This window comes from Canis lupus, chromosome 33, assembly GCF_048164855.1.
Source record: "Canis lupus baileyi chromosome 33, mCanLup2.hap1, whole genome shotgun sequence".
Lineage (NCBI taxonomy): Eukaryota > Metazoa > Chordata > Mammalia > Carnivora > Canidae > Canis > Canis lupus.
The window spans coordinates 28,441,602-28,464,208 of record NC_132870.1 but is presented as its reverse complement, the minus strand read 5'-3'; the positions used below and the strand labels follow the sequence as shown (position 1 = coordinate 28,464,208).

The 22,607-nt window shown below is 37.6% G+C and overlaps 1 protein-coding gene and 1 long non-coding RNA gene across 23 annotated transcripts in view; one reads left to right on the top strand and one right to left on the bottom strand.

Annotated features, from left to right (window-relative positions):
• SGMS2 (sphingomyelin synthase 2) overlaps positions 1-22,607 on the bottom strand; it is a 130,564-nt gene that overhangs the window by 31,532 nt on the left and 76,425 nt on the right. For 13 of the 22 annotated variants that reach the window (XM_072809926.1, XM_072809928.1, XM_072809927.1 and 10 more), the window contains one exon: positions 21,764-21,873. The gene's annotated coding sequence lies outside the window, so the exon portion shown is untranslated. The remainder of the gene's footprint in view (positions 1-21,763; positions 21,874-22,607) is intronic. The other 9 variants (XM_072809919.1, XM_072809922.1, XM_072809924.1 and 6 more) reach the window with 1 other exon arrangement.
• The window catches only part of LOC140623465 (uncharacterized), a 42,015-nt gene that overhangs the window by 7,749 nt on the left and 11,659 nt on the right, over positions 1-22,607 (top strand). The window lies entirely within an intron of this gene.

The window sequence follows — 22,607 nt, the reverse complement described above, 5'->3', positions numbered from 1 at the left end:
GCGCTAAATCGCTGAGCCACCCAGGGATCCCCTACCAATGCCATTTTAACACTTTCAAGGAATGCAACAATTTCAGTGTTATATTGGTATCTGAAATATATCTATAAAATATTTGCCTACTGAATTTTCATTTATCCTAATGACTTAAAAAGAAACCATCACAAAGCATACATTTCTATAATTATTACCAGAAAGTTGGCATATTAAAAAAAATTTTCAGGAGCACCTGGGTGGCTCAGTGATTGAATGTCTGCCTTTGGCTCAGGGTGTGATCCTGGGATACTGGGATCAAGTCCCACATCAGGCTCCCTGTGGGAAGCCTGCTTCTCCCTCTGTCTATGTTTCTGCCTCTGTGTTTCTCTCATGAATAAATAAATAAAAATCTTTTTAAAAAATTAAAAATTTTCATTTGGAGGAAATAAATCTAGTTTATATACCATCATGTTTAAATATCGTCTTAGTAAATATTAATGCTTAAGTATCTGAATACTCAAAATGATTGCCAACAGACATGGTCATGGTTTGCTATAGAAAATGAGATTCTTTAAGACTAAATCCCAATGTCTTCAGCAAGAGCAAATGATCCAGGAATCTCTGAGCATTAAAACATTTGGATACATTTCTCTCTCAAGACAGGAGACAGCTCACTCAAGACTTTTATTTGTCTATTTGACTAAAGACCCCCTGTATGGAGCTTGACCACTTCACCACAAAGCCTAGGGACTGCTGGTACAATAAGGATCACAAGAGTGGATGTATATACACCATTGGTTACATAATGATCCTTAGCCACTGGCCTGTTTCCCTTCAGCAAAAATCTAGAACAGGATACACAGCTCTTATTTTGTATTTCTTTTAGGTATACCATAACATGAGACATTTAGTTCCAATATACCTAAGCTGTCCCTCCAGGAGATAATTAGAGAAAGAGGGAAGAGTTTTGGAAGAGAAAAGAGGAAGCAGAAAAAGAGTAAGAGTTCTTACAATGAAGCCTTAAAAGAGAAAAAAAAAAAAATATGGAAAAGTATAGACATCAGAGCTACACTTAGATGGCTTGTAGGGGCCCAAAGTAAGCTCTGTTCTCTCTAAGGGCAGTTTATACCTTGAGGAGTGCAAAGAGGCACAGGAGGGGAGCATCAATCCTTGGTATCAAAGGCAGGAGAGCCGGGAGTACTTGGATGGGAAGTATTTGGATGGGAAGCCAAACCAGTAGGGACAGGGGGTAGGCTCTGTGACTTAGCAACACAGTATTGGAAATCTGGGGACTACCCACACTGGCACATTTCTACTATAGCAATATAAACATAACCATAATTAAAACTTAGCATATGAAAATGTCAGATACTCATTGAGCAGAAACTATGATATGTAAACAAATATAACATAAATATGAATAGCTTCTATATAAATAATATAGTTACTATTCTTTAATCCAGGCTTTCATGTGGGGCCTTGGCTCTCTGCTTTCTTTGTACATTAAGTCAGTGTTTCATTCTCATATTCTTTATGTCCAAGCCAGGTGATTTCAGGACCCTAACTAGGAAAGCCCCCCCTCAAATGGAATTGGGAGGGCATGGGAAGAGAGAGGGAACAGAGAGGAATTTTTACGTTGGCTATCCACAGGGCAAGTGGAAAGTGGGCAGGAAAGGAAACATAAGGAAGGGATAAAATTGTCAGGGCCTGTCTCATAGCCAGAACCCCTTTCCTTACTTACTATTTGAAGCTGATTTCCCCTACCCCTCTGACATATCATAGGCAAAAGAGTTCCTGTGATTAAATATCTCCCAGTTACTGAAACAAAAACTTCCTACAGAATGTCTCATTGACAGATTAACACACCAACCTCTACCCTGTTGTCACCCCTGGATAAGAAGAACACTAGAAAGTAATCTTGAAACAAAGACCATTAAATTATAATTTAAGATGCAATTGAAAAGGAGCATAAAAACTGCAATGAGGGGTGCCTGTGTGGCTCAGTCAGTTAGGCATCCAACTCTTGATTTTGGCCTCATGTCATGATCTCAGGGTGAAATCGAGCCCCATCTGGGGTTCTGCGGTGTGGTGAGCATGGAGCCTGCTTGGATTCTCTCTATTCCTCTCCCTTGCACACCCCCCTGCCCTAGCTTTCACACGTGCACACTCTCTCTCAAAACAAAACAAAACAAAAACAAACAAACAAAAAACCTGCAACAAATTGCAAGTTTAGGATCAAAAATTGGTATAATTGTTTTTAAATTCTGTCTCTTTTTAAACATGTCAAGAACTTTACAAATGCTTATACCTCTTGACATAGTAACTACTACTGAGAATTTATTTTAGAACAAGTCTTAAAGAATATAGAAAAAACAGTATCCAAAAATATATTCAGTGAAACAACAATCTAAATGTCTACAGGAGACATTTAGAAGCATCTGTGAAGTACATTAAAATATATATAATACATTAAATACATCTAAATGTCTGCAGTAGACATTTTGAAGCATCCATGAAATACATTCCATTTATTGTTTAAAAAACAGCACCTAGGGTGCCTGGGTGGCTAAGTCTGTTAAGCCTCTGACTCTTAGTCTGGCTCAGGTCATGATCTCAGGGGGTCACGAGATGGAGTCCTGCAATAAGCTTTGTACTCAACAGGGAGTCTGCTTGAGATTATCTCCCTCTGCCCCTGCCTCACCACCCTCACTCTCTCTAAAATAAATACATCTTTTTTTTTTTTTTAAAGCACCATATTATTTTGATAAAAATGTAAATGTATGAATTTTTAAAAACCAAGTCAATAAACCAAAAGAATATCAGATGTAATGCTATTGGTGGGATTTACCAATCTTTTTTATTTTCTTCTGTACTTTCTTATTTTCTTTAAATTTTCTGAAATAAAAGTGTTCACTCGTATTTGAAAAATTATTTTCAGTTTATGAAGATTATGCTTATGATTTTAATGAGTAAATATAGTATAATTTCAGCAATATAAAGATGTATATTACATAGAGAAAAAAATCTGAAAATATACTAAATATTAACACTGCTTGATGAATTTAAGATGATTTTAATTTTGTCCTTACTCTATGTTGTATTTTCTAATTTTCCACATTAATCATTCTTATAATCAAGAAAGCTGATGGAAAAAAAAAAAGCTGATGGCTATTTTAACTATAATAGTATTGACAGAGTTAAAAGAGAATATGGGGCGCCTGAGTGGCTCAGTGGGTTAAGCATCTGTCTTTGGCTCAGGTCATGATCCAGGAGTCCAGGATGGAGTCCTGCATAGGGTTCCCTGCTCAGTAGGAAGTCTGCTTCTTCCTCTGCCCCTTACCCCACTCCTTCTCTGTCAAATAAATAAAGGAAACCTTTTAAAAAAAGGAGAATTTGTATCTTGTTTTGTACAATTTTAAGTATGTAAAGAACGCACTTATAGAAAAGTCAGAACACAAGTATTAAGAATGGTTGTAAGTGGTAGGAGTATGAGATTTTTTTCCCTCCTACATTTGTGTACAGTCCACATTTAAAAATATTTTCATTATAAACGTATTATTTTATAGCTAAAAGTATCCAAAACTATGCCTACTTGTTATTACTGCTTTCAGGGAAACACTTATCAACTGAAATCTCTTGATTTCCTATCTTCCCTCAGCCTCAATTAGGTGTAATAAAAAATATATGTCTAAAATGTGTTTTTAGACCTGTCTGCATTATTGCTGCTGCTAGGGAAAGTCTGGTAAACTAACAGTTATGAAGTGTTACAGCCCTAACTTGACATACACATACAATTAAATTAGTCTTTCAAAAAAAGACTAATTTTGAAAGACTATATATATAGTCTTTCAAAAAAAGACTTAATTATATTGCAGTGTGGTTATCTTCTGCAAGGTTTATTTGCAATAAAGGGGTGAGGGCTGTTTTATAAATTTCCACATAATGGAGGTCACTCAATATTTCACAAAACAAAACCAGTCATTGATTCGGTATAATTTCACCTGAATAAAACCAGGGGCCAAAAGCAGAGAAATCAGGCCAAACCAGATTTGACAGAGGAGACAATTCAGTCAAAAATGCAAATCCCCAAGCCCTCTTTTCAAATATTGGTAATTTTTGCACACTGTGGATATTTTATAAGCTTGTGTACTTGAGCATTTTAATACCCTTTTTTCCTGACAGTTGGTGGATTTTTGCTTTATTGTACTCATCATTAGTTCATAGTTTTTAGCCTCTATTCTTTATGATAATAAAACTTCAGAAATAACCTGAAAATGCCTGATCGGTTAAATAAATTATGGTCTTCAAAACAGCATGTATTCCATATATAAAACTTATTTTTAAAAATTGAAAGAATGATTAGGCGTGTCCGAGTGGTGCAAAGTTGGTTTTGGCTCAGATCTGATCTCAAGGGTGTAAGACTGAGTCCAGGGACAGGCTCCATGCAGAGTCTGCTTGGATTTCTCTCTCCTTTTCCCTCTGACCCTCTCCCCCCACTAAAATAAATAAATCTTTTTAAAAAGTTTTTTTTTTTTAAATTGAATGATTGGAAACAGTCATTTAAGCCAGTTTGCAAAAATCTGTAAGTATTACTAACAATCCCAAGTACTATAAAATTCTAATCCTATATTTTCTTTTTAAAAAAATTTACATTAGTGCTTTTTCCCCCTAATTCCAAAAGCTATATATTACACACTTTGGAATTACTTCTAGGAACTTGTCTAAAGATACCTGCACATGCGTGAAAAGATTGTTTTCCAAATCTACTCATCAGAATTTTTGGGCAATAGATGCATTTTGAAATTCAGAGTTTTGACTTTCAGAAAACCTGTATACAGGTATAGCATATTTTAGGTCCCACAGCTCACCACTACCCCCTTGCTGGATCTGGGAAACATTAGATACTCAAACATTGATACATCTGAATCAGACATATGAAAATATTCACACCACTTTAGGTAAATAAAGACTATAAAGAGCTTTGGTCAGTTCAAGAAGTATTTAGGCACCAAGGGTTACTGAGGGGAGGAGGGGAGGGAGCATAGGCAAAGAGGAGGAGGGGAGGAGGAACAGACAGGATGAGAGGGCCTTTAGTTTTTGGAAGTTTAGTTTTTGAAAATACAGATGTGATTCCAGACTTGTAAGACTGTCCATCAAGATGGGACTAGTTACATTATAAACACATTTTAGTTGTACAATGAAATACTACTGTACCATCATACCATGTTAGGTGAAAAAATTGCAAAATAGTGTTACATATATAGCATGATTCTTTGCTGTGGGGGAAAAACTATGCTGTGTATGTAAACAAATTACATACTTACTGGAAAGGTGATACTACATGGAACATTTACTTTCTACTTTTTTTGTATTGAAAAAATAAGAGCATGTTTTGATTTTACTGCTAAAAAGACAAAGACAATTATTCATTCAAGGGTATTTAATGTTTATTCTAGGAAATACTGTAGGGATACCACAGTTTAAAAAATGTCACTTCCCTCACAGAGGTTCCATTCGGCTAACTATGTAAAACAACAATAATAAAATGATTAAAGTTATTATGAAGAAAAATAAAACAGGATGGGGCAAGAGTAACAGGAGGATTATTCAAACTAGATCTCTAGGCTTATGAGATAACAGTCTATTTAAACATTTCACATTGAATACTCTTCATCAGAAAAAAAAAAATCACTGTATCATCAAGTCAAAGGTATATCAAGAACATCTATGTTCCAACCTGCTGAGACCCAATTAATGTAAATAGCTTCTAGAAATCTGTACAAATACAACTTTTAAAAACTTTAAAAAAGAAATTCCACTGGAAATGCTCCAATAAATAATGGATTTTTGCCTTTGAGATTTTTTACATTTTTAATAGACCAAAAATAATGCATGTTTAATATTCTAATTATAATCATTATAATGGACTTTTAATTGATCACACCAGTGCTATCTTCTAAGATGTTTAACCCACATGAGACTTTTAAGAAAAGGTTAAAGACACAATATTATAATCATAGGAAGAATAAAAACAAAGGCATTATGTGGGAACAAAAAGGTTGAAGGTAGCAAATAGCTAACAAGGATTTAGAATTCAATTAGACTTTCAACGCAGGAATTTCATCATTGAATCCTAATAGGTAGAATAGAAACTATGGATATAGAAAATTTCAAAAACTGTACCCCAAGGTTAATGACAACCAAGTGACCAAACTCAAGCAATACTCCAAGGTTAAATACATAGTAACTGCTATACTCACTGCTGAAAGCCTGGAAGGTAAGGCAAATACATGGACGGCCAACATAGAAGACAGAATTATTTCTGGTCTTCCGTTCTGTGCAGAATTTGGCTCGGAAATGCTAAGGAAGGTAGCAGAAGAGAAAACTGGCTCCTATTCTCAAGGGATTTTTTGGTTAAGTAACTGCCCCTCCCGCCCCCGCATCTTTCCAACCAGAAGTGACTTAAAAAAGACCAAAGAACAATGAAAACAACTTTCATAAATTAGATTAGAGCCTGAAATAACATTTGAAGTTTAATAAAACCATATACCTGAAAGAAGTAAAACTGAAAAGAAAATTTGAATAATGAACATAAAATGGGAGGAAAAAAGACTAGAGAGAGATATATATAGAAATAGATGTATATTAAAACATACGTAACAGGACTTTTAAAAGTCTAGATAAATAGATGAAAACTGAAAACGTTTTTAAAAATTAAAAAAAAAAAAATTTAAATAGTCTTTAAAAATGCCAAGCTCTCCTGGGTGTTGTTTGGAAGTGCTGAATCACTATACTGTACACCTGAAACTAATATTACACTGTATGTTAACAAAACTGGAATTTAAATATTTTTAGACTAAAAATGCCAAGCTTCACATATTGGTAGTGAATAGAAAATCAGTGAAGTAGTTATCCTATTCAGTTTAGCACTGGTCTGTCCTTGGGAGTAAACTATGGTCAGAATTATTTTCTACAGAGTGAAGCAGATTTAGAAAAGCACAGGATGATTAAAAGCACTGTCTCTAAACCTGAACATGATGCCACGAAGTAGCCAGGAAACACTATAAACTCAATGCTCAATTAGCATCAGGAAGCTGAAAGATGTAATTCCAAACTTAATCTTATTTCCATTAAATCTAATTTTCATTGATGAGCCCTCACAAAAGTATTTGACTATAAATAATTTTTTGAAACTGTTTTTTTTTAAATAAACTTATGTTATCAAAAACCTATATTAAAAAATTGAAACAAAGTAACAGGCTGAAAAAAAAACAAAGTAACAGGCTGGAAAAAATCTTTTTCCCACTTTTTTTTTTTTTTTTAAGATTTTATTTATTTATTCATGAGAGACACAAGGAGAGAGAGAGAGAGAAAGAGGCAGAGACACAGGCAGAAGGAGAAGCAGGCTCCATTCAGGGAGCCTGACGCGGGACTCGATCCCGGGTCTCCAGGATCAGGCCCAGGGGCTGAAGAGGCAGGCACTAAACCGCTGAGCCACCCAGGGATCCCCCCACTTTGGTTTGTTTTATGTTGTTTTTGCTTTTAACACCTCCCGTTGTAGCATAATCTGCAGCAATATTAGGAGATTAGGAGCCCATTTCCAAAGCTTAAACTGAGTAAGACCAAAAATCACATTCTGGTTAATATGTATCTATACTTCAGAGGCACATTTTAAGAATGTCAAAAAGGATTATGGGTTGATGAGGAGCATCTGAAAGAAAAGAGTGAATTCCATCCAAGGGGTTCACCGGATAAATAAATTCTTAGTTATTATCTCAGCTTCCAACTCCCTCCTCTGCTCACTGACAATCACTCCAGGTCCTATCCGTTTTAATTCTCCACCCATCTACTTAGGTCTGCTCTCTCCAGCTTAGTTCAGGTCATGAATATCCTGACTTACAAAGGGCGGGATACCAATAGCCACAATAAACTGTAAATGGATTATATCCATCCACCAAAAAGATACATAAAAAATCATGTTTCAAATACAAAGCAGGCTGATATAGTGCTAGAAATATGGGGCACCGCTAGTATTTTGTACTATCAGAGCACGAAGTGAAAATATTGAGACAACGGTTCACTAAGAAGTTCACTAAGAAGTCACAAACAATCTTGCCCAAGAGAAAGTGAGGCACCACCATCCCTGCAGGGGAAGGATTCACCAGCACTGGCTATTTGGTGCAGCCCTCCCTCCCTCTCTGGTTTCGTTCCCGGTCCACTTCCTGTTTTACTGGTTTCTTGAAAGCCCTTAAATGGCTATCTATGGCCAAAATCCATTGCTTATTTTGACTTAAAAAAAAAAAAAAAAAAGTACAACAGAACATTTCAAACATGTTCTACTGAAAGTGGAGAGAACAGTGTAGGGAACCTTATCAGTTACAACAAATGTCACAGGAAATCTTTTTCACCATCCCCCAACCCTGGATTTTTTTGAAGCAATCCCAGATATCTCTTCATCTCATCCGTACAAACTTCAGTCTGCCTCTTTTAAGATAAAGGTTCTCTTTAAAACAAAACAGTTTACTGCCATTCCCAGGGCTAAACAAGATTAACATAATTTCCATAATAACAAATACCCAGTCAGGTGACCTTTCTCCTGTAATCTACATTTTTTTTCCCCAGACTGCTTCTCAGAGGGTGTGTCTTCTGACATTTGACATTGCTCACAAGGACCTTTATAATCTGGCCTCTGCCTTCCTTTACAGGCTCAGCTTTTGAGATTTTTTTTTTCCTTTCCTTAAATCTTGTGCTTCTAAGTGACATTTACTTACCTTCTGTTCCCTTCACACACCATATCCTCTCTTATCAGGCCTTTATATAGTTTTTGTTTTTTTTTTGTTTTGTTTTTTTTTTAGTAGCCTAAACCTCCTTTTCACCTCTACCCTCTTGCTTACCTACCTGCCTCTCCTGTGCCATGTCTCAGAGCTTTGATGGCATTTCCTCCAAGAAACCTTTCTTGCTATAATTCCTGGACTCAGAAATGAACTGTCAAATACAACACCCTGGCCCAGTGAGGTTACAAAGCCATCTCTCCTCTCCCCAAGTCCCCATTTAAAAACAAATGCCAATTTATAACTTCTGGCTTGTTTAGCAATTAACCTTTCCCCTGTGGTTCTTTGGGTCTAATATTTCCACAGTTTGGCTACTATTCTTCACATAGGCCTTTTGACTTATGTGTTCATGCACAATTATTATGCAAACTCATCATAAATGGTGTTCTATAGAAACATCAGATTTTAGTTCAAAGTTTGTCAATGATAAGAAAACCCACAGCATTTTATTTAAACATTATATGTAATAACCATAAAGCTTTTCAAATGTGAATTATTTATTTAGCAAATATCTGGGTGTAATAAAGACAGAGACAAAGGTGCTAGTAGGTAAAGAAGACCTTAACTCTAAAGAAAAGGCTCTGGAATCCTGACTGTTACAGGAGCTGAAAACGGCTCCACTTTATTCTGAAAGTGGCACCAACTCCTAAAAACAAAAATGCACTTATCAGGGACATTCCTGTTCTTCAGCAGATAATTGCCTAAGTAAACAGACTTTCTCTGCAGAGATTTTCACCAAAGTGCAAGCAGAAAACTGTATTTAAGTATCAATGGTTAAGGAGTTTTCTAGGAAATGTTGTTTGACCACTTGGTGCAGCTTTTCTTACCTATGAAAATAAGATCATACATAATGATTAGGTAAAAGTGAACATTTCTCTAGGGCCTTAACAATCCAATTTGTACTATGTTTTTGGCTTTGTATTATTTTAAGAAAGCTTTTTTTGGGGGGAAAGTTTTACAAATATACACTTTAAACAATGTTATCAACATTACGATCATGCAAAGCTAGCTAGCTGGGATTTACCACTATTAGGCTTGATTCTCTCTGCCAATAAAATTAGTTAATTCATATTTTAGCTAACACTAGGTTGGAATATTTAAGTGTTTAAAATTTTTTGAATCGGTATCCTATTAATGATTAAAATTTATATGACCTACATTTAAGAATAAGAGCTGCAGCTAACATTCATAATAGTATTTACTATCAGCCAAACACTATTCCAAATGCTTTACTTATATTATGTAATCTTCATCACAACTATGGGATAGATATTATTACTACCCATATTTTATAAGCAAACACAGTAAAGTGAAGTGAATTGCCCAAAGTCACCAGCTACTAAGCACTTAGTGGATACTTAGCATTTGGTACTTTGGTGGTTCTAATTCCATAGGTCACTTTACCACTTTTTGAGGAAAGAAAACATCTGCAAATGAGCACATGGCTTCAGGATGAATTCTTGCAGCAAATTAAAGGAAATGTGACAGCACACTCCCACTTAATCCAAGGAGTCAACCTCAAGATCAGTGGACTCTCATAGGCAGATCTGCTGTGCTGCTTCCTCTTGACCACAGAGTGAGAATGTTCCAGAGTCAACAGGGAAGACGTGACGTTAACTTTACTGTTATGACTCCCAGACTGGATCAACTCACCTCCCCCAACTTTTCCTTTTTTTTTTTTTTTTTTTAAAGATTTTATTTATTCATTCATGAGAGACACACATGGGGAGAGGCAGGGAGAGACAGAGGCAGAGGGAGAAGCAGGCTCCATGCTGGGAGCCCAATGTGGGACTCGATCCCAGGACTCCAGGACTCACCCTGAGCCGAAGGCAGATGCTCAACCACTGAGCCACCCAGGCATCCCCCAACTTTTCCATTTATATTCTCTTTCAGATATAGGGCACAGAAATGCTCCGGAAAAGTAGAACCAGACCAGGGTTACTTTGTTGTGCTAATAAGGACATGGCTGGGAATGAGAAAGGGGCCGGCCACACATTTTATCTGTGTTGTGAACTATACTGAGAAGAAGTACATTCCAGTGCAGAATCTCCGGGAGTCTATGTAGACATGTCTCCATGCCCCCATCTCTAACAAAAGGAGCTTTGCTTTTCTTTCTGCTTTGGAGGGGTTACCTGAAATCTCATCTGAAATCTGCGTTCCATGGCTAAAAAGTTTATAAAGTAATGTGATGGTGACATGCTGAGGCCCTGGATCAGAAGAGACCAGAATCCTTATCTCTGCATTTGGCCACAAATAAGCCATGACTAACCCTGGGTACATAATGTATGAACCCTGGGTTTCAGTTTCATTTAATACAAACTCATTATTTTATTTCTAAGACCTTTTGCCATATTTAAAAAATATATCCTATAAAAAGAAAGTAAAGATGCATAGTAATCTCAACAAAGACATCTAAAAAAGGCAAAAAAGAAAAAATCAATCCTATTTCTCACATAAAGTAGGGTAAGGTAACTTACTGCTAAAGAATGAATTAACCATCACTGCTCTAGGTATTTCTCCTTAGAAGTCAGAACACCACCATGAGATTGGTCCTATGGGTAAGAAATTCATTCTGTCAAAGACATAAAAATGTCTGGTATTTTAATTTAGTTTGGTGTAGATAATTTATGGGTAACAGGTCCATGGGGGTTTATTAAGATAACGAATGACAAAAGTTTACTCAGCAACCACAGCCCCTACATGTCCTTGATAATTTCAGAAGCAAATTAAATACAGGTTGAATCTACATAGTAGTATCTTTTTTTTTTTTTTTAAGATTTTATTTATTTATTCATGAGATACAGAGGGGGAGAGAGAGAGAGAGAGAGAGAGAGAGACAGAGACACAGGCAGAGGGAGAAGCAGGCTCCACACAGGGAGCCCAACATGGGACTCGATCCCCGGACTGCCCTGGGCCAAAGGCAGGCGCTTAACCGCTGAGCCACCCAGGGATCCCCTACATGGTAGTATCTTAAAACCCTAAAACCACCACTTGATAAGAAGTGAAGCAATCTCTTTGGTCCTCAGTTCCTTCTGCCTACCTCTCACATTCTCAAGTAAGGGACTATGTCAAATAATTGGCCATTGGCATATTACAATAAAAAATATGGTTTATCTTATATCTTTGTTTCTTATGGTCAGAAATCACATTTGTCAAAATATGCCACATGAACAGGGAAATAAATTCATGGAAGAAATATCCAGGGGCGCCTGGGTGGCTCAGTTGGTTAAGCATCTGCCTTCAGCTCAGATCATGATCCCAGAGTCCTGGGATGGAACACCGCATCAGGTTCCCTAGTGGGGAGGCTGCTTCTCCCTCTGCTGCTCCCCAGCTTGAGCTCGCTCTCTCTCTCAAGTAAATAAATAAGAAATATTAAAAGAAAAAAAAAAGCAGAAAATGATTCATTTTAAAAAAAAAGAAAGGAAGGAAGGAAGAAACAAACAAGCACACAAACATCACTAGGTTCCATTCACTATTTAGCTGGTCTAAATGGAGTAAGAAGACTATTGGGGAGCAGGGGAGGGCTGAGGCTGAACCTTTTCCGTGCCAGGACTGAAGCCAGTTAAATAAGATCTTAACAAAGAGTTGCTAATCTCAGTTTAATTAAAGAATAAATAAGACATTAAAACTGAAGAACATAATTTTATAAGGTTGAAATGAAAGCTCACATCACATAGAACAAGTAATGGTTAATTTAGATGCAAGGTAAACAACAAAAAAACTATTGGGCAAGTTCAGAGGCCAATACCAAAAGATACAAGAGAATCAAGCATTATGTTTTATTATACTAATTGACCATTATACAGATACAGATCCAAAATTAAGAAATGTTATACAAGTTAGTATAAACTATATTTAAAGTAGTGTTTAAAAAAGGACTTTTCTAAAATATTTAAAATTGAGAAGTAAAAATACCTAAGTAACTTGAAATTGTATAATTTGATTTAAAGAGCATAACTATCCATATTCTATTAGCATTAATGTTTAATAGTACACAACTTAAAATATCAAAAAAGATTAGACTTCTCTGGTAATGGATTAGCAATCCTAGATTTGATTTTTTTTTTTTTTCTGGGTAGCAGACTATTCCACTTTTAACCTCAGACATCACACACACACACACACACACACACCCCAACATTCATACATTCATATACAGACATAGAAACACACATGTGTGCGCATGTGCACACACCCAGATAAGTAACTTTGGAAAAGCAGAGGATCAAGTATTAAAGCTTTGTAAAATAACAAATTCCTCCCTCAAATTTTTAGAATAAATGGAGTTAAGTGAACTCCATCAAAGTTTATTTGAACTATTTAAGTATTATTTATGGCTTCTTCTGTTTTTGAAAATAAGTTATATATGTTCAGTAATCTAGGAATGATTAATACAGTTTTCCATCAAGTAACAAAGATTTCTGATAAAACATTGAAAACCTAAATTAATAGAAAGACTCTAGGTTCTTTATGAATCCCCAAATCAACATTTTACACTCAAAGTTTTTCAAGGTACGAGACTGCATATAAAACAAGGATCCTACCCTCAATACTAAATTCAGTGAGCACTACTGTGGTTTCAAGAAAAGTCAGAAAATTTTAGAGTTAAATGAGCTTTTCTCTTACTTTTTATAGAGATCCATAAGTTAATCTTAGGCACTAGGCTATTATTTTGGTAATACATCTTTATAGCTGCTGAATAAAATGGTATCAGTTACTTAGGTCGTGTCACTAACCTGAGTTTCTAAATGATCTTATCTTATTTATTTTTCTAAATAACTTTACATGAACTAATGTTGTTAGCTTTTGAGATAACCTGGAGAGCCACTCCCCTAACCCCTTTCTTCCTGTTGATTTTATAGCAGCTCCTTCCTTGGGAAACACTCCCACCTGACAAAACCAGAGGGAGACTCTCTACAAGTTCAGGAAGAAGTTAAGGTTCCTCATCTTACAACTCTTCTCATAGCACTGCTGAATCACTACAGAACATCGAACATAGTCCAGGAACGGCTGTTCCATTAGCCCAAAGGGCAGTAACACTCTGTTTTCCTTCAAGAAATAAATTCAGGGGAAGTTAGGCCTCTTAAAAGATCAAGTTGGAATTAATCCCATGGCTTCCTCCCCTTACCTAAGCTTTTTCCATTTCTTTGGTACAGCTCAGCTCAGGAGGATATGCAGGTGGTGGTAGCCTACGTGGGTTACCTCCTCTGCTGGGGTGCAAGGTGCAAGGGCAGCCCACATCTGACTTGTGTCAATGTTGCTGGCCACCAGCCAAGTGCCTGGCTTCTAGGGCACTGGAGTGGCTGTGAATGAACATGTCAGCTCGCACACTCAAAGACACCAGATCTATCTCACCCCTCTCCCAAGAATCTCAGGTGTCTTTTCTTTTCTAAAGGAGTGAGTCAATAATGTAGCTGCATAATTAGGATTTCCATGTGTGCTACAAAGCCCAAAAGTTTCACCTGACTTGAGATGCTTTACTTAGCATGACTACATTCTTTATTATAATGTATCTTACATAAGAAGGGCAATCTAGCATAAGGTGTAAGAAATAGTAAAGCAAAAACTTGTATGTTGCTTCAGAACATTATAGATGCCTCAGAAGCCCACAAGCAACCTCTGATTATATCCCTCTCCCTCTGCATAATTCTAATGTAGTTTTTGAACATATAAATAACTTACAAAGTACATAGTAATTGTTTCTTAAGGATGCTATAATTATAATTTCTTAAGGATGCTATAATTATAATTTCTATTAACTGCAGTTCTCAAAGTGATAAAAGAATAAATGAATTCTTAGAGTTCCCCTCTTTCGGTTTTCTCCTTCATTCCCTCCCCATTCTGCTCCTACCACTTAGGGAGTTGTCTGGAGGGCAGGAGGCATGGTAACACTCTGCAGAGCTTATGATAACAGACATTGGTGCTCCCCAAATATTAGTATGTTAATATGCACAACCACTCTGTGGGGTAGGCACCACCGTCACCTCCATCTGAGGCATGAGGAAGTGAAATTTAGAATACTAGTGAATGGGCAGAGGCTATGAACCCAGGCAATCTAGCTCTAAAGTTCATGCTCTTAGCCACCATGCTATGCTGTGATTCTCTGAGATCTTGGCCTATTTTTACAATTACGAATGTGCTATTTTTTCCCAAAGAGAAATGGATTTCCTTCCTCATGAATCCTTCTGGGGAGAGAGTTCGTCTTTCCTTCTTCCACCCTTCCTCCCCAGTTACCATGCAGGTAACCATCTGTTTGCCCTGTGAGGTGACTTCCTTTCAAATATTAGTCCCACCTCCTAACACCCAGCTACTCGCCCTGGGTCATCTGATGCCTTCAGTGCCTGCATGAATGATTATCCCACTCCCCAGTGACTTATAAGAGGGACATTTCCTGGAAATATTGTGGATGGACATGTCACTGTGGTGAAGTGTTCAGAGCGTCTGAATCATTCCTGTTGCCTAGTAACTTGTTTGTGTTTGGCAGGAGGAAGGTGACTCAGACACAGGTACACTCAGACACAAGGCAGATATTTATTTAGCACGACCTCTTCCAAGCCCTATAGTGCTGATTTCATGCTTAACCTCGACACTGTTCTTTCACATGTCACTGTTAGTAGAGGCTCCTTCAGTTCTTTCCAAGTCAGAAAATTCAAAATATAGTATGCTGTGCATAGCATCAGTAAATCCCTTATAGCTGAAATGCAGGCTACATTATTTTCCCTGTGGAGTTCTGTAGAAAAACTTTAATAAGACAAAAGTAATTAGAAGATTCTTACATATAAAAGTGAATTGAAATTATAGGCTGTCATGGAAGTTACCTTCCAGCCCTCTGAGAATTAGTTCATGAATTCCGTTAATATAACATATTACTAAACAGCAATGAGTCACTTATTTTCATCTCATGCTTAACAATTTTTTTCAAACAAACAGGGTTGATGCATTTGGCGCAGAACATTCTAGGCCAGAAAACCTTTTTCACTTATAAACATACCTGTCTTTTTACCTAAAAGATTTGATGATCAGATATAAGTAGCTTCAGAATTGAAGGGATTTACTTTCAAATACCAACATGAATAGAGATGTCACAATGGGCTTGAGATCACCTCGCTGATCTTTGTCTTCCAATTTAAGTTAGCATGCATGCCTACATCAGTCCAGAAACCAAACTCTCCAACAGTCATTTTGATTCCCCTGATATTTTATGGATCCACCATTTTTCCTAGTGATAACTATTTTTTAAATATTCAAAGGAAGAAAAGTGGTTTTGAAACAGCCACACACATATACACATACCAATAGTGGGTTTTTTGTTCTTCTTTTCAGCCATGCCTGCTCTAGACACAGGAAGTAAAACCCAAGAATGTACCTAAATGGTACCCATAATCTTGGTGGGGAAGTCCTGAATCCTAAATTTATTTAATGCTTATGGACTGAAGGATACAAATGTAGTTTAGGAAGTTGTCTTTTTCTTCCCTGCATGATATAATATTCATCCTAATAGAGGGGTTCCAGTATGCATGTTTTCTGTAAGACTATTGAGTCTAATATGTGGGGGCACCTGAGTGGCTCAGTCGGGTAAGCATCTGTCTTCAACTCAGGTTGTGATCTCAGGGTCCTAGACTTGAACCCTGCGTTGGGCTCTCTGCTTAGCAGGGAGTCTGTTTCTCCCTCTCCCACTGTGCTCTCTTCTCTCTCAAATAAATAAAACCTTTTTAAAAAGTCTAATACATGATATAAATTTTACTTTGTTCTTGACAGCTATAAAAGGGGTATGTAAGTGTACTTACCAAAGATTTTTATCTTAAACATATGTTAAAACTTTATTTTCCTCAACATTTTTTTGAAGGGCATATTTTAGGGAAAAAAATCTTTCCATGTCTAAAAACTTCTTGAAGTCTGCCAGACAAATTTCATAGCAGACTTAAGAAAAAGTTGCTCTCGTTATCTAGAATTGGCTAAATGGTTACAATTACTATTGGCAAGCAATATGGGGGTGAATTCCTCTCCAAAGTATTAAGTCCTTAACCATGCCTGAAATAGGTTCTCCCAATTTAGGGTTCATAGTTGATAACTATAACATATTTGGGCTTGTGGATATAACTGAGGATAGTAGGCTCTGTTCCTAGGATTCCCAAAATAGTTATTCTTGGGAATGAAACTGCCAGCAGAAAGCTCAGGATTTAAGTTCATGAATTTGTTGCTGACCATCTGCTTCATGCAAGTTTCAGTCACAAAAGAAGAACATTCAGGGTGCCTGGGTGGTTCAGCAGTTGAGAGCCTGCCTTTTGACTCAGGGAATGATCCTGGGGTCCTGGGATTGAGTTCCCACATAGGGCTCCCCACAGGAGAGCCTATGTCTCTGCCTCTCTGTGTCTCTCATAAATAAATAAATAAAATCTTAAAGGAAGAACATTTGTTGTGGTCAGGTGAACCAAGACAGACCTTGTCCCTGTCCCCCCAGAGCTTGGGATTTAGTTTGGGAAAAAAGTAACTATAACACAGGGAGATAAACGTTTGGAGAGTTAAAAATCAAGATTCTAGAAACACACTGTAAAGGTATACCCCTTAGTTCGGGAAGGTCAGGTGAAACTTTCTAGAAGAAAGGGCCTCTCAAGTCCTATCTGAAAAGTGAAGAGGAGTCAGGCAAGGTAGGAGGTGGGATGGGGTGGGGTTATTTAAGCCAGAGAAATAGTATGTGCATAGGTTTTAAGCAACAAAGGAGAATGTGGTTTGTATGTATGGGAACAGAAGGAAAGTCAGCTTGGCTGAAATGGAGAAAGGTAGGCTCTTAAAGAACCTACCTTTTTATTATATTTGGATTTTGCCCCCAAGATAATGGGATCAGGGAGTGACATGCTCAGTTTTGTATTTTGTAAGGATTCCACTGAAGACTCCAGACACTTAGAAACCAAGGAGATGAGCATTTCTTACACTCAGCAGAAAATGATCATGTCATCCCTATACCCAGGGGTAAATGTACAAGGTTCTTTATGTAACCTATGATGTGTAGCACCACGGAGATGTTACTATGTGACCCAGGAAAACAGAGTGGTTAAAGCATTCAGCCAGTGAACACAGAGGATTCAAATTCACTCTATCAAGTTCTACCCAATACTTAACTTTGGGCAAGTCCTGAAACCCCCTACATCTCAAAATGGACTGAACAGTAGTTACTTCATAAGGTTGCTATATAAATGAGTGAGACTCTATATATGAACCAGTAAGAACAGCAGCTGCCATAATGTTATTCAATCTTAGTCATTATCATCACAAATATGCCAGTCAACCAACTGCAAGCATTAAGAACCATTGCTTTAGACTACATTTTATATTTTTAAACCATATAAACACTTTTCTTTAGAAGCCATCTGATTTCTTTAGAGAAAGTAGCTTACACAAATCTTTGTGTTTAACATTTAATCCAGTTTTCCATTTGAATACTTAAACATTTAAAATGGGATGCTAACATAATACATTGATTTAAAAATAAGCTTTATTTCAATAGTGGGGTCTTATGTCCCATTTCGACAAAGATCTGCTGTCCTAAGTGAAGTTCCTAGGACTATTTGCAGGTAAGCTTCAGAATCAGGGCATAGCTAAAATCAGACTGCCTAACTAAACTTTTATGGCCATGAGTCTAAAGGAATTTCAGTAAATCCACTTATCTAATACTCAGATTATAGGCTCAAAAAGCATTTGAGCCTAAATAGAGACATTGAGAGGACCAAAGAACCAGTTGTGGATTCACGATTAAACATAAAGCCCTCCACTATCCAGCAGCCTTCTTGCCACCTCTATTTGTTAGATGTAAACGCTAAATCACTGTCCAGAAATCTGAGGAATTATATATTTTACAACAGAACACAGACTACAAGTCAAAATATAATGCCAAAAGGTTAATTAACTGCATTCTAAAAATATGTCACTTACCACTAATACTTGTTGAGTTACAATATTAAAATCTTTGCAAAGCTAATTGAATCAGGGTCCAAGGCCACTCCCGGTTCAATGATTCACTAGGAGGACTCGTAGGACCCTGCCTATAGTCCTACTCATGGCTATAATTGGTTACAGCAAGAGGATACAAAATCAGCAAAGCAAAAGGCACATGGGATAAATTTGAGAGGCGATCAGGAACAAGCTTCCAAAGGTCTTCTCCCACGGAAATCACATAAGTTGTGCTTCATTTCCCAGCACTGAGTTGTGACAGCACCTGTGAAATACTGTCTACCAGGGAAGCACATTAGTGACTCAGCGTCTAAAGATTCTTTGGGGCTGGTCACACAGAAACCTGCTGTTGGGCATGTACTCAAATTCCATACTCCTGGAATGCAAGCAGGTATTCAACAGAAACCTTCTTGCTTAGGCACAGTTTAGGCACAGCAAGCCATGCCAACAAGTGAATGGTGGGAACTCCCCTCAAATCTAAGTTCCCAGATGCCAGCCAAGACCCAAGGTTGCAAGCAGGCCTTTCTAAGGAGAGCAGTCTCAGGCCTGCTTTGTTAACTCATATGTGTATGCTGTCCTATTTCAATTAGCAATATAAAGCCAAATTATAGAAGAAAGGTCTTACTTTTAGCAGGTCACCTAGGTACATCATGAGCCTGAGAAGCACTCTTATCCTATATATCAGTATTTAACATGTAGCATTTTTAATGTGGGCAGCAACCATGGTCTTCAATCACATAATAGAAGGTTTAAGATGGCCTGTTGTACAAAACAAAACAAAACAAAAAACAAAAAAACAAAAAAAAAACCCCGAATTCTAGTCCTATTTACTTTTCTGAACATTGTCTTTTATAAAATACCACTGAAAATTCTGAACAAATAGTGTTCCTAAATTGAAACTACTCTCAGAACCACTTAGCCTACCAGATTGGTGATAAAATTCAGATCCAGATAACAGCTACCCTCACAAGTTTCCAGCCGAGATGCAAGTAAGAAAAACTCCCTCTGGGAGGCAATTTGACAAGATATCTTACCAAAAGTATACATACATGTTATGACCTGCCATTCTACTCTGCAAATTTATACACATATAATTGTGTACATGCAGAATAACATATATACAAAGTTATTTATTGCGGCATTGTTTAAGAGCAAAGGACTGGCTACAACCCAAATATCCATCAATAGGTCACTATTTAAATTGTGGTACATCCATACAATGGACTACTCTGTAACTGTTGAGGGGAAAAAAAAAAAAGAATGAGGAAGCTCTCTTAGCACTGATTTGTTAAACCCTCCTACATACGTTAGGAGAAAAACATACATTGTACAGAAGTATAGTTCACTATATTCTACTTTATGAAAAGAGCAAATATGAATATAAATTGCATACAGAGAAACTTGGAAGGATGCATCAGACATTGATAACAGAGGCCGGGAGAGGGTGGTGTGGAGGCAGAATTTGGGCAGTATCTGTGAACCTGAATGACATGCTTGAAAAGTGATGCTTGTTACTTTACTAAGTCTAGGTTATATCAACTTGCTACCTTTTTGCATGTGTGTTTCATTTTAATAGGCTTCTGTATTTCTGCAGCGGTTACACTAGAGTGGAAGATTGCTTTATCTTACTTTCCAGATCGGATTTCCACTCTTTCCTTTTCATCCTGTCTGCCTGTCATCTTGAAGGGGGTTTCCCCCGGACACCTGGCAGTGAATAAAGTTCTCTATGCCTCCCTTTCCCCATTCATCTGCTGAGGAAATTTGGGAGCTTCTTAAAAGCTCCATTTCTGAAAGCAAGGATTTTGTTTTGTTCACTGCCTTATTCACAACACTGAACAGAGCGCCTGGCACGAAGAAATTGCTCAGTAAGTATTTGTTGAATAAATGAGTTCTTTTCTTCATCCAGTTTCAATGGAACAGACACTACCAGACAAAGAGGGAGATATCATGGGGGTCAAATATCCAGAAATTGTTGTCATTCCTAGTATCGGCTCTATATAGGCATTTTAATCCTAGCAACATTCCTAGAATTATTTTGAATTTTATAGAAGACAAACAAGTCTATAGAATGTTGTGCTGAACAATGACTCTTAAATATTCATAAAAAATCATTTTTAATTAACTTGGGATTACAAGACCCTGGAGTCCATCTTAGGGCTGAAGTCTTTTTAGGCAAACACCACACTTTCATAAGGTGCCCATAAGCTGTATAGAAGAAAAAATATTTTACATTAAAAATGTAACTGCTGGGGTGCCTGGGTGGTGAGGTTGGTTAAGCCTCAGACCCTTGGTTTCGGCTCAGGTCATGATCTCAGAATCATGAGACAGAGTTCCGTATGGAGCTCCACACTCAGCACAGAGTCTGCTTAAGTTTCTCTTTCCCTCTGTTACTCCCTCACCTTCCAAAATAAATGAATAAATCTTAAAAAAAAAAGTAACATCTCTTTTTATTTAAGAATAAAATTATCCTTCAAATTAAATTCAAACTAGTCTAGGCAGTGAAATGAATTGCACAATATCAATCCTAAAAGAGAAAACTTCCTCCTCAGTGGGCATGGAATGGGTTTAACTACCACAACCTTTTAACCTTGGTTTAAATAACTAAAAACCAAATAACTTTGCTAGTAACCATTTCAGTAATGTGGCCAAAGAGGTGCATAGCGGACAGATGTTTCTTTGAAGATTTGTAGTGCCACCAACTTTTCTTAATGCCTGGGTGAGGCAGTTCCCAGGACTGCCTTTTGGCAGTAATGTGAAGAGGTTAGGAGGTTTTGGTATCACTTCTAGTTCTTAGTCATTTAAGGCAACAATCCAATGAGTGAGGAAACATCCACTCACCTGGATCAACATGAAATCTAAGACTCACCTAAGGAAATTCTCAGTTAAAAGATTAATTGAATGTCTTAACTGGAAAGGGAAGATAGCAGAGAAGTTGCAGGACAACTGGTAGGTAACCAGTTAGCTGATGCAAATCATGCTTATGACCTAGCACCAGGAAGCAGTGAACCTACTGTTTGCAGATGGCAGCTTGCCGAACCCCACCTTGGTTCTCGTAGCAGTTGACACCCCGTCTTGAAGCAGATCTTTTCTGTGAAGTCAGATGGGGCAGAGGATGACAGCTCTAAAAAATGAAAAAAAGCAAGAGGTTCAATAAGAAAGATGTTTTGTTGTTATGTTTTGTTGGTTTTCTGGGGATAGAGGTGAAATGAAGAGCTAATACTGTCCTGGAGGAGTCACCAGGAAAACACTGACTCTACCAGGTACCGGCATTTGGAGAGAAGAAAAGCAACTCAGCCATTCATGCCACTGCCATTTACTTAATATGCACCAGACCCCGTTCAGAGGTGGAACAGATCCCCCTCCCTCATGATGCTCACATTCTATTTTTTTTTAAATATTTTATTTATTTATTCATGAGAGATACACACAGAGAGACAGAGGCAGAGACACAGGCAAAGGAAGAAGCAGGCTCCATGCAAGTAGCCTGATGTGGGACTTGATCCCGGGTCTCCAGGATCACACCCTGAGCTGCAGGCGGCACTAAACTGCACCACCCGGGCTGCCCCGATGCTCACATTCTAATGCGGAAACAAACAGGCAGATAAACATGAAGACTGTGAGAAATGCCACCCAGAGAGGTCAATCAGAATCAGAGCAAGGCTGATGTGGCTCATGTAGCGCAAGTGGTCAGGGATGCTGAGGGGATGCTATTTAGGACAATAATAGTAGGGGATATGGGGGGTCGGGGTGGGAAACCAGGGAAGAAGAACATCGCAGGCCAAAGGGGCAGCTAGTTCAAAAGTGCTGAGGCAGGAATGAACCAGGCAGGTTTGAAGAATGGAAAGGCAGGCACTG